Source organism: Amphiprion ocellaris, chromosome 5 (assembly GCF_022539595.1).
Source record: "Amphiprion ocellaris isolate individual 3 ecotype Okinawa chromosome 5, ASM2253959v1, whole genome shotgun sequence".
NCBI lineage: Eukaryota > Metazoa > Chordata > Actinopteri > Pomacentridae > Amphiprion > Amphiprion ocellaris.
Genome location: NC_072770.1, coordinates 40,160,691 through 40,172,261, shown reverse-complemented (window position 1 = coordinate 40,172,261; position 11,571 = coordinate 40,160,691). Strand labels below are relative to the sequence as shown.

Sequence of the window (11,571 nt, the reverse complement as noted above, 5' to 3'; positions counted from 1 at the left end):
CTGCTAAAGATGGAGTTACGCCCGCTGGGGGCTGGAGTGCAGCTTATAGGGGGGGCTCCAAGCCAAACAGGTTGGGAACCACTGCTCTAACTGTCGGTGCTCCTCAGCACAGTACACGGATATAAAGTGGATTTTTAATGCAAATAACAAACAATTTACCACCCTGTCACTATATTTCATAATTCAGTCTTTCATAGCACGGTATTATTTACAGTTTTCTTACTGTCCCACAGTAACCAGTAACCCTTTGTTCTGTTCCCACCACTTCCAGTATCTTGCCCTTTGACCTCAAAACTACCCCCAATACAACAATAACAATACGCCCCCTGCTGTCCAAAACGACAATCAGCAGAAGAGTCACAAACAGGGATTTCAGTGGTTTTCAGGATATTTACTTGCCTCTGTTTACTATGGAGGACTAAAAGTGCCAAAATTAAATAAATAAATACATCATTAAATAATTAATTAAATATGTCATTAATTAATTAAAATTGGAATTAAATATTTCATTAATTAATTAAAATTGGAATTAAATATGTCATTAATTAATTAAAATTGGAATTAAATACTTAAATGTGTTATTAAATAAATATATCATTAAATAATTAAATATGTCATTAATTAGTTAAAATTGGAATTAAATATGTCATTAATTAATTAAAATTGGAATTAAATACATAAATGTGTTATTAAATATGTCATTAATTTATTAAAATAACAATTATTTTAAGTAAAAAACATATTTCATTATTTCACGATTTAATTAATTATTTCATGGTCCTTGTGTTGCAGTGGATCATGAATTAATTTTATCTGTCAACCTCGCCCGTCAAAGTCCGTGGGCGGGACTAACGTGAATCTAGTCTAATCCACTGCTTTTGTCTGCCTTGAAACCGGAAGTAGAAGTCTTTCTAAACATGGAGGCTGTGTAGAGGGAGAGTCGCTGTGAACTTTCTAGAGAGTTGGTGAGAGATATTTTAGACCTTGCAGAGTATGTGGAAGCAGGACCTGCTTACCGCGAGCATGTAGCGTGTAAAGCAGAGGAATTTATTGACGTTGTTGAAGTTATTTCCGCACTTTCCGACCAAGATGTTGACCGTAGAGTGACTGCAAATTTAGAGGAAGTACTCCGCCGGTTTTCTGGTACCAGGGTGCAACAGGAGCACACACAGGGACCAGGGCGTTTGGCATACCGAGGGAAGTTCTGGAACATCACGTTCTTTGTGGATTACCAGCCTGTCAAATTGCAGCGATGCTCGGAGTGTCGAGCGCTTTTCCTTTAGGACCTACTCGGCGCGGCACGGCTCCGCTCGTCTTTGTTTAGCCGCGATTCCACAAGCATCTACTCGGCACGGTACGGCTCGTCTCATCTTTGTTTGCGAGCGTTTCCATACGGACTAATTTTCAGCACCTTCTCGGCTGAGGTTCCCAGCGAGCTGAGATGAGCCGATAATGTGGCGTTTACATAGTGCAGGCCACTGATTGGACAGGGAGTGACGACACAGAGCAACTTCAGCACGAAAACAAAATCCTGCATTAAAAAAATGACTGTAAACAGCGACGGTGTGCATTGCTCTTCACGAAACTCTCTGTTCTTCATAATTTTAATGTGACAGCCAGACCTGTACCGTGGGTGAATGAAGAGGTCGAGACTTTGTCTTTGGTGGCGGACCAAAGAATACAGAGAGAGCTGGACGGAGAAAGTTTATCAGGAGGTCTCTGAGCGGATGGCCGCTCACATATACAGTAGACTGTATATAAAGAGGACAGAAGCAGTGTAGGGAGAAGCTGAAAAAGCTCAAAAATGACTATCGGTCCACCCAGGACCACAACGGCCGGCGTGGGTCAACCAGGAGGTGTTGGAAGAGGTTTAATGGAAGCTATTTACTGGCACCGCACCGGCGAGCAACAGGAGGGAGACTCAGCCGCTGCATTGTTGGAGACGTTCGAGGACGGTGAGTGTTTTGTGACTTCAAGAAACTTATACATCATTTATTCCATTGGTGGCAAGCTTCTTTTAAGCAAACAAGTATTTTTAGAAAGTAACGTCGTTGTCTCCTGTAGCAGACAATAAGATAGCTAGTTAGCCATCGGCGCTAACTCCGTGCTCTGCTTGTATTTCGTGCTGCTGTTTCTAACGTTTAGCTCTCAGAAGCTAATACTTCAGTCAGCATGCCGTGTTTTTCTTGTACTTAGAGTGAGTGTTTATTTCTGTTCAAGAATCCCTTTCCACATGCGAAGCCTACTCCACCTCCGTCGCGGAGCCCCCGGCTGCCCTGTCTCCTCTCCAGCACCAGCTCGGACACCGACACCAGCACGTCACAGCAACGTCTTATCACCGGTAAGACACGGTAAACAGAGAGCATGGTTGATTTTCGTATTATTATTACTACAGGTGTAAATGCCTGCAAGCATGATCAGAACAACGAGACCAATGACCAAGAATTGAGGCAGGTGTAAATGCAAACTGTGCAGCAGCCAGCTCAGGAACGCCTGATGAAAGCTACATGTAGCTACAGTGACACATAAACAGAACACATGCAGCTGCATTTATTTTCTATTGATTTAACAAGTAAGTCACTCTAATTAATTTACGTTCTGGTGCGGTGTAGTATTGCAACCATTCTTCTTATAGTCACTAGGTAGCTGTGAAACTGAATGAAAATATACATAAAAATGAGAAAACACAGCTCTTCTTAGCAACTCCAAAATGTGCACAGGATGAAATGAAGTTCACACCACGTCGTTTTTGTTTGTGGTGGAGCAGTTACTGCTTGTGCTTTGGTTAAAGCGAAGAGTGCCAGAAGTTTATTAAAGTATCAAAGACATGATCATGATTGAAAATGGATGGACGGGTGGCTAAACACATCACATCATAGCTGTGGAGTCCTTCCAGCTCCTGGGGACTACAATCTCTCAGGACCTCCTGAAAAAGGCTCAGCAGAGGATGTATTTCCTACGACAGCTGAGGAGACATGGCCTGCCACATGAGCTGTTGATCCAGTTCTACACTGCAGTCATACAATCTGTCCTGTGCACCTCTGGATCAACCACACAGCAGGACAGAAACAGACTACAGCCCATAGTACGGACTGCAGAAAACATCATCAGAGACCCCACTCACCCTGGACATTTGGACTACAGTGCCCTGTACACAAAAATCGCCACTACTGTGTTTATAGCAATTACCATTTTGCTAATGTGTTCATACATTCCAGTCTAGCTGTACATTTCTGTTTATATTGTGTTCTATTTTACTACTATTTCTTTTTCCTCCCTGTTCCTCTTTCTATTGTTTATTTTTTATTATTCTCTTCCATATTCCTAGGATGACACCAACAGCCGAAACCAAATTCTGTGTATATTGTGTACTTACTTGGCCATTAAAGCTGACTCTGATCACTTTTCTGTCTTTGGTCTAGGCAAGAGGAAAGGGGGCCACAGAAAATTGGACCTTCCTAGCGTACTTGTGGAGATGCAGGCTGAGGAGGAGTGGAGTCATGCCCAGCATGATGAGAACATCTGGTTGCTCCTCAGCGAGGCAAGAGAGAATGAAGCGGCCTTGCAGCGGGAGGAGATGGCCCAGAATACTGCCTTCAACCAGTCATTCCTGGGTGTGCTGGGGCAGCTGGGGTAGCTGGGTAGGCAGTGGGCAGCCGGCGAGTGTGAGCGAGTCCACCTCCCATAGACTTGAGATTTACAAGTGCTGGTCATATAATTAGAATATCACGAAAAAGCTTGTCTTTTGGACAACTGTCAGGTCAGTAGTCTTCCCCATGATTGTGTAGCCTACAGAACTAGGCTGAGAGACCATTTAAAGGCCTTTGCAGGTGTTTTGAGTTAATTAGCTGATTAGAGGTGTCTTCAATATTGAACCTTTCTACAATATTCTAATTTTCAGAGATACCAAATTTGAGATTTTTGTTAGTATTCAGGTATAATCATCAAAGTTAAGAGAAATAAACATTTGAAATATATCAGTCTCTGTGTAATGAATGAGTATAATATACAAGTTTCACTTTTTGAATGGAATTACTGAAATAATGAACAACTTTTTTCATGATATTCTAATTATATGACCAGCACCTGTAGTTGTATATAGTTTTACTTTTAGCCCTCCACTGTAGGAGAGGCCCACCACAGTTTGTACTTTGCACATTGTAAATAGTTTTGATTTTGCTGCTGACTAATAAACTATTTTGTGACTTATGTGATTGCATCATAACTTTTCATTTTGTCTGTTAAGACACTGGTAGGAAAAGAGTCAACAGTCTGAACCAAACAATTCTATATTCCCTAATAATGTATTTGTGTTTAATGGGATTTAACATGTTTTAACACAAACTCCTTTATGGTTCATAATTCTGGTGACTGAATTACACCAAAGCAATACTGATTTATCAAACTGGAATTTTCTTAAAACAGCTGTTTTAATGTTTTGGCGTTTAATTTTTTATTTAATCTTGCTAACCTTCACAAACAAACAATAGCATAGACACATCTACAAAAGTTTATTGTCAGAATTGCATTAAAGAAAACAATAGCGGTCCGGGGACAGAAAAACAGAAGTATAACAAGAAGAATAACTTTGCATGACACGTAGTGCATCAGTGCATCCTGTACATCTCTGCCCTCCTCCTCTACACCTTGTGCCACTGCAGGCTCATGTGCTGCTGCTTCAGGTAAATCCCATGAAGTCTCATCAGAGAGCATCTGAAACACATACACAGCATACATATTTTAATACCTAATAGCGACAAACTGCAGCCATTACAGGGTCGTTCACAGGACTGATACACGATAGCTAGCGAACTAGCATTAGCTTACCCTTATATGTCGTCTCGTTCATATCCTCTTGTCTTCAGCTTGATACTGCTGTATCGCCTCCCAAACTCTCCTGTGTGTCTCCTGAGTGTTTCGACTCGCCGCTCTCAGCTTTCTCCGACTCTTCTGTTACTCTGAATCTGACAGAAAGCCACAGACCGAGCAGCAGGTGTACTATCGCCTCCATGTACATTGTTGCATTGCGTTTGTGTCGCACAAAAATGACGGTAAGGGACTTTCGGGCCACCGTGCTATGACGACTCAACCCACGATGAGGTGGTACTCAATGTAATGGAAAAACAACTAAACCGAGACGAGCCGTGGCGCGCCGAGTAGATGCTAAAGGAAATGCTAAAGGAAAATTTGTCTTGCACCGCATGTATCAACATTTGGGAAAGAGGACCGAGTCTTTAGCGGTTGCTAATAAAGTTTTGTTTTATTGAGTATCCAAACCAACGTAGAGGTGAATAGCGCCACCCAGTGTATCGGAATGTGTTCACAAGCTCTGCGTCAATCCATTATCTGGAATCGATTTGCCTTGACTTGATGTGCAGGGTAACCAATCAGGTGTTAGGATCCGCCCACCGACTTTGACGGGCGAGGTTGACAGATAAAATAAATTCATGATCCACTGCAACGCAAGGACCATGAAATAATTAATTAAATAGTGAAATAATGAAATATGTTTTTTACTTAAAATAATTGTTATTTTAATAAATTAATGACATATTTAATAACACATTTATGTATTTAATTCCAATTTTAATTAATTAATGACATATTTAATGCCAATTTTAATTAATTAATGACATATTTAATGCCAATTTTAATTAATTAATGACATATTTAATTATTTAATGATATATTTATTTAATAACACATTTAAGTATTTCATTCCAATTTTAATTAATTAATGAAATATTTAATTCCAATTTTAATTAATTAATGAAATATTTAATTCCAATTTTAATTAATTAATGACATATTTAATTAATTATTTAATGATGTATTTATTTATTTAATTTTGGCACTTTTAGTCCTCCATAGTTTACCACCTGGTTACACCTGTATTAAAATTCAGGCCCAACAGCAGGAACTTTATGCATTTGGACACATTATGAGTCAAGACTGAAGTTTCCAGTGATTTTGTGCAGAACTTTAATTAGTTTTGGGAAAATTTTAAGTCATTTTGGTTGAATTTTAAGCTTTTAAGTCATTTCAGACATTTTCAAGTCAGTTTTTATCATTTTGAGCAGGTCATGATACATTTTGGTTATGAGACAAATATTTTTAACTTGTTTTGGACAAATTTTGAGCTTTTAAGTCATTTCATACAATTTCAAGTCAGTTTTTATGTTGAGGAATTTTGTACAATATTTTAAGTTGTTTTTGACAAATTTAGATTTTCTTTAGTCATTTCAAAGAATTTCAAGTCAGTTTTTTATCTTGCTTTGAGGTATTTTGCACAATATTGTAACTTGTTTAGACAAATTTCGAGCTTTTGAGTCATTTCAGAGTCAGTTTTTGTTGTTTTTGAGCAGGTTTTGAGGCATTTTGCATGATGTTTTAACTTGTTTTGAACACATTTGCCCTCATTTCTGTCTCCTTTTATTCCTTTTCTCTCTGCAGCAGATAATTTAATGAAATACTGGAAAAAAAAAAAACATCCCATAGAACAAAAGCAAAGGACCCTAAAAACTGTGTTAAAACCCCTACTAGAAACCAAACAGATACCACAGGAAGCATAAAACCATCTGATACCCACATCCAGTGTTACCCCCCCCAGATATATGGAACACCCAAAATACACAAAAAGACACTGCACTGCACCCCATAGTGGACAGCATCAGATCAGTCACCTACAACCTTTATAAAGCTCTGGTAGAAATCATCAAACCCCTCCTTGGTACATCACAACATCACTGCAAGAACTCCAAACAACTGGACAAGAACTAAACCATATCACAGTAGAAAAAGAGGAGATATTCATATGACATGACGTAGTTTCATTCATCACTAAAACCCCGTAGACGTCACATTACACATCGTACAGGAACGACTCATGAAGGACAGGACACTGAAAAAACACACAAACCTCCCAGTAGACGACATCATCACATTACTCCGGTTTATTGCCAAATCCACCTATTTTCAGTTGAAAGGAATAATCTACAGTCAGAAACCAGGTTTAGCAATGACACATCTGGCCAGGTCATCATTGTAAAGGAGAAACTGTTCTCATCTGATCTTACCTGGTAAAATAAAGTTGAAAAAAAGATCCACTTTCAGCCATAATGAGTAACTTTTTCATGGAGGACCTGGAAACCAAAGCCATCCCCGCTTTGCAGACCCACACTCTGGAGAAGATACGTCCACGACATCCTGGAAATAATAAAATCTGGACACACACAAGAACTCACTGATCATCTGAACAACATGGACGACACGGGAAACATACAATCCACACAGGAAGAGGAAATAAACCGGACCATTTCATTCCTGGACATGAACATTCACCACAGAGAAGACAGCAGCATCAAAATAACAGTTTACAGGAAACCCACACACACGGACCAGAACCTCCTCTGGACATCAGAACATCCACAGAACACAAACTACCAGTTAGAACACTATTAGAACGGACCAGAACCTCCTCTGGACATCAGAACATCCACAGAACACAAACTACCAGTTAGAACACTATTAGAACGGACCAGAACCTCCTCTGGACATCAGAACATCCACAGAACACAAACTACCAGTTAGAACACTATTAGAACAGACCAGCATCATAACCGATGATAAAGACAGACAGGAGGAGGAAAAACACATCAGAACTCACTCACACACTACCAATATCCCATATGGGCCATAAACAAAGGAAAACAACAAGCCAAAAACAAAGAGAAAAAACTAAAACAAACAAAAACAAAACATACACAAAAACCAGACAATAAAAATAAAGACACAATCAGCATTCCATATATCTGAGGGACAACAGAACCCATACATCCCATAATGAGAAAACACAACATCAACACGCCATCAACACGTTCTCTGACGCTCTGAAGAAGACTGCAGATGCAGCAGAAACATGTCAGCAAGATAAAACCATCCTTTCCTTATTGAGTTGTCGGATTAAAAGTAAAGCTATTCTATAGATCATTTAAAAGGTTCAAACTGAGTTCATCACCAGACAGAAACTACTTTAAACTCCCACTAAATGGACTAGATGGCTTCATGTTTGTTTCTAGAGAACCACACCAGACAGGAAAGAACCGTAGCCATCAGTTAAACGTCATTATCTACACCTGGTTAGACACAAACCAAATCAGAACACATCAAACACAAAAACATCTCAAACACACAAGTCCATTTAGTCAACAGAAGCAGAAAAGATTAATTCTATTTCAGTGTCCTGTTGGTGACACTAAAAGCTTCTTAATTAAAGAAGGAAAAAATCCAAATAATGTCAGTTCAAGAAATGATGGGTTCATTTCAGTTCAGTTTGAAGGTTTGGGTGAGTTAATGTGAGGAGTGGGAGTTTAAAGGAGTGTAAATTAGTGTAGGTGAGGAGCTGAGGAGGGCAGGAGAGGCTAATGTGAGGATTATGCAGCCTAAAGTCTGGAGATTTGGACAGAAAAAAACACTGAACTTACCTCCACCAGGGTCCAACAGAAGGTGCAGACATCCCAACAGCTGAAGAGGTGGAATCTCCTGTCCTGGGATCAGTTCATATCCAGCAGGTGGTTCAAGAGCAGGAAAAAGCTGCTTCTGGATTCTAAATCTACTCCGTTTATTCCAGACTGCTCACTTTACTTTAATATATCACACTTTAGAAGAGAACTGACCACAATCTGGGAAGTTCCTCCTGAAATCTCCTGGTTCCTCCCAGTGCTCTCACTCATCTCCTTTGTTCTCCAGGCTTCTTTCATTAGCAGCAGCTCACAGGTGTATCTGCTTCATGACATCACTTCCTCCCTGCACTTCCTGCCAGGTAGAAATAAAAGTCTATTCTGTCCATTTTCTTTCTGTTGCAAAGTTTCCTGCATTTCCTGCAGTTGATTTATTCATTTTAAAAAGGTCAAAAGAGGTACAGTGGGGAAAAAAGTCATTTTCTCCTTCAGAATCATGTTTCTTGTGTCATACAGGGTCTGAATTATTCTGCACATGTTCAGAAGGTTAGAGAGTCTAAACATATGACCAATAAGAACGCTGTAGAAGATCCACTGTCCAGTTCTCTGGGGAATTTAATGAAATATTTAACAGCTCACACTGAATCTTCCTGTGTTTTAGTTCTCCTCAGTGTCCTGCTGTTCCTGACAATGATGCATTCAGCTCCCTACCCTTATTATTCCTTATTGGCCCTGAAGAAATGCAGCACATTAGAGGAAAGGCTGACAAAGCACACAAGGTCAGTTACTGAGCATATGAACCAGAGAACTCGAAGTAGATGAGTGTCTTTGGTTCTATTTCCTGGTAAGTGATTCCACCAACATGAAGAAGCTCCATGAACGGATTCATTAGAGCTCCATGAACGGATTCATTAAAGGTCCATTTTGTACATATTTCTGGTAGTTTTATCTGTGTGTGTGTGTGTGTGTGTGTGTGTGTGTGTGTGTGTGTGTGTGTGTGTTTATACATATATGAAGAAATGTGTAAATTGAATGGAAAGTCCAGTCCCCCCCGTCTTGTGAGTACTCCTCCTTAGTGTAGTTTTGTTAATTCAGTTTAGTTTTGTAGACTTCTTTTTTTGTATTCGTTGCATTGTTTGTAGAGTTTTGAGTAGTTAGGTTTAGTTTTGTCCCCCCAGTTCAGTTCTCCATTTATGTATTGGTTTAGTTATCTTGTTAAATAAACTCACATCCCGTCATAGACTCAGTTACTCTCTTTTGGATTATGTTCTGTCCCCAGATTCCTGCCTGTTCCTGTTCCTCGCCTGCCTTCCTTGCCCTGTAGCTTAGCTTCCCAGATTTTCTAAGTACTCTGTTTCATTGCCTGCTTCAGTTTATCCCTGTTTGGTTTTTGTAAATTAGCTGTGATTTTTTGTAGGGTTTGTAGTGTGACTTCTTTTAGTATAGATTTGATTTAGTTTTCCCCCTGTTCGGTTTTCCTTCTTTTGTATAGGTTTAGTTGCTGTTTTGTTTAAATAAAAACCCATTTTCCCTTTGGCCACCTGTCTGCCACTATCTGTGCCTGTGCCTGGGTTATCTGACCCCACCTGTAACACCTAAAGATGAATAAAAACAATTAGTAAAACAAAATCCTGACCGAGGTTCTCATAATTCATGCATGAAAGGGTCAATAACCTAAAATAGATTTACTTACCTTTATGAAGCCCTTTTTCTTCTCTTTTTCTTTCTTTTTTCTTCTTTTTCTTCTATCTTCTTTTAAATCAGAAAAATACAAACTACCAAAAAAGAAAACAGATCATGGTCAAGACCTGAAATCCTACTGGATTTCCATAACATGCATTTTTAATCATGTTATTTTCCCCTCACCTAACCCTAAGGACACATGATTTTGTGAACAAACTAAAAAACATATGTGTTCCTGTAGCATTTATTTTTTGTCTTTACAGGAGATGTTTTTCACTGTATTATCTATTTATTTATTCATTTAATCACACATTAATTCATTCAAACATTGATATAGTTTGGTTGATTACTAACCTCGTTTGATAAAATTTTTCTGGAGGATTTATAAATTGAAGCATGTAGTGTTGTTTTCTATGCACGATTTAGCAATTACTTAGCTGTTTTTTTCTATTATTCTTGGAATAGCTTAGGGGAATGTATATAAAAAGTGCTCTTACAATGAAATATTATCTGATTTAATTTATTTAATATTTGTTTCAGATGCGGGCCTTCTTAAACAACAGGTAAAAGGGATCAATATTAGACTTATCATTAATCTGACTGAAGCATAATTTCTATCCCTAATCAAAAATTAAACTCATGACAACCTGCCCAAATTATATTCTCTAACCTTAACCAAATTAGTTTATTAAAATAAACTCAATTACATTGCGCAACCCTAAACACTGAATTCATTACAATTTGCCCAAATCATTTCTCCAACCCGAACCAAATTAGTGTATTCAAACCCTAAACAAACATCAAATTTACTATAACCTGCCCTAAACACATCCTCTAACCCTAACCAAACAGTTTTTTTTTTAAATATACCAAATCATATTCAGAACTTTCACCAAATCAGACTTTCAACATATCATCCAGTCATATCTTTCAGTTCTAACCAAAACTTAAAACCGGACAAAAAAAAACTTTATTTAACCAATATTGAATTTAGCAATAATCCATTCTAAAACAAACCCCAACAAAAAACACACAATAACCTATAAAAAGACACAGGGATATAAAGAGTTAACACTCATTTAACCTTCCACTTCCTCCCCAGTTGAACAGGTGGGCAGGAGTCCCACTCTGGTCTGGGTCTGGTCATTCCATGGGGCTGTGCCAGAAATGAGGGAACTGAGGAGGCTGCAATTAATTGAGTTATTATTTTTAACGCGTTATTTCCCGCTGTAATTAATTAATCGAAATTAACGTGTTAAAGTCCCAGTCCTAGTTTATATACATACACAATCCCCTCCTCTGCTCTTACCAGAGGCCCACGTCCTGTCATGTCAGTGAACTGTTCGGTCCGCTAGTTTGATAGCTTCATCCGGGATGGATGAGTGGAGCCAGGTTTCTGTGAAGAGCAGGATACAGCAGTCCTGCACAA

General features: G+C 38.9%; 1 long non-coding RNA gene across 1 annotated transcript; it reads right to left on the bottom strand.

Moving 5' to 3' along the window:
• Positions 1 to 4,496: 4,496 nt before the first annotated feature.
• LOC129348972 (uncharacterized) lies at positions 4,497 to 5,869 on the bottom strand. The gene is made up of 2 exons (XR_008601743.1): positions 4,828 to 5,869; positions 4,497 to 4,713 (listed from the first exon to the last, which is right to left on the bottom strand). It is a non-coding gene; the product is annotated as an uncharacterized LOC129348972 (long non-coding RNA).
• Positions 5,870 to 11,571: the final 5,702 nt, after the last annotated feature.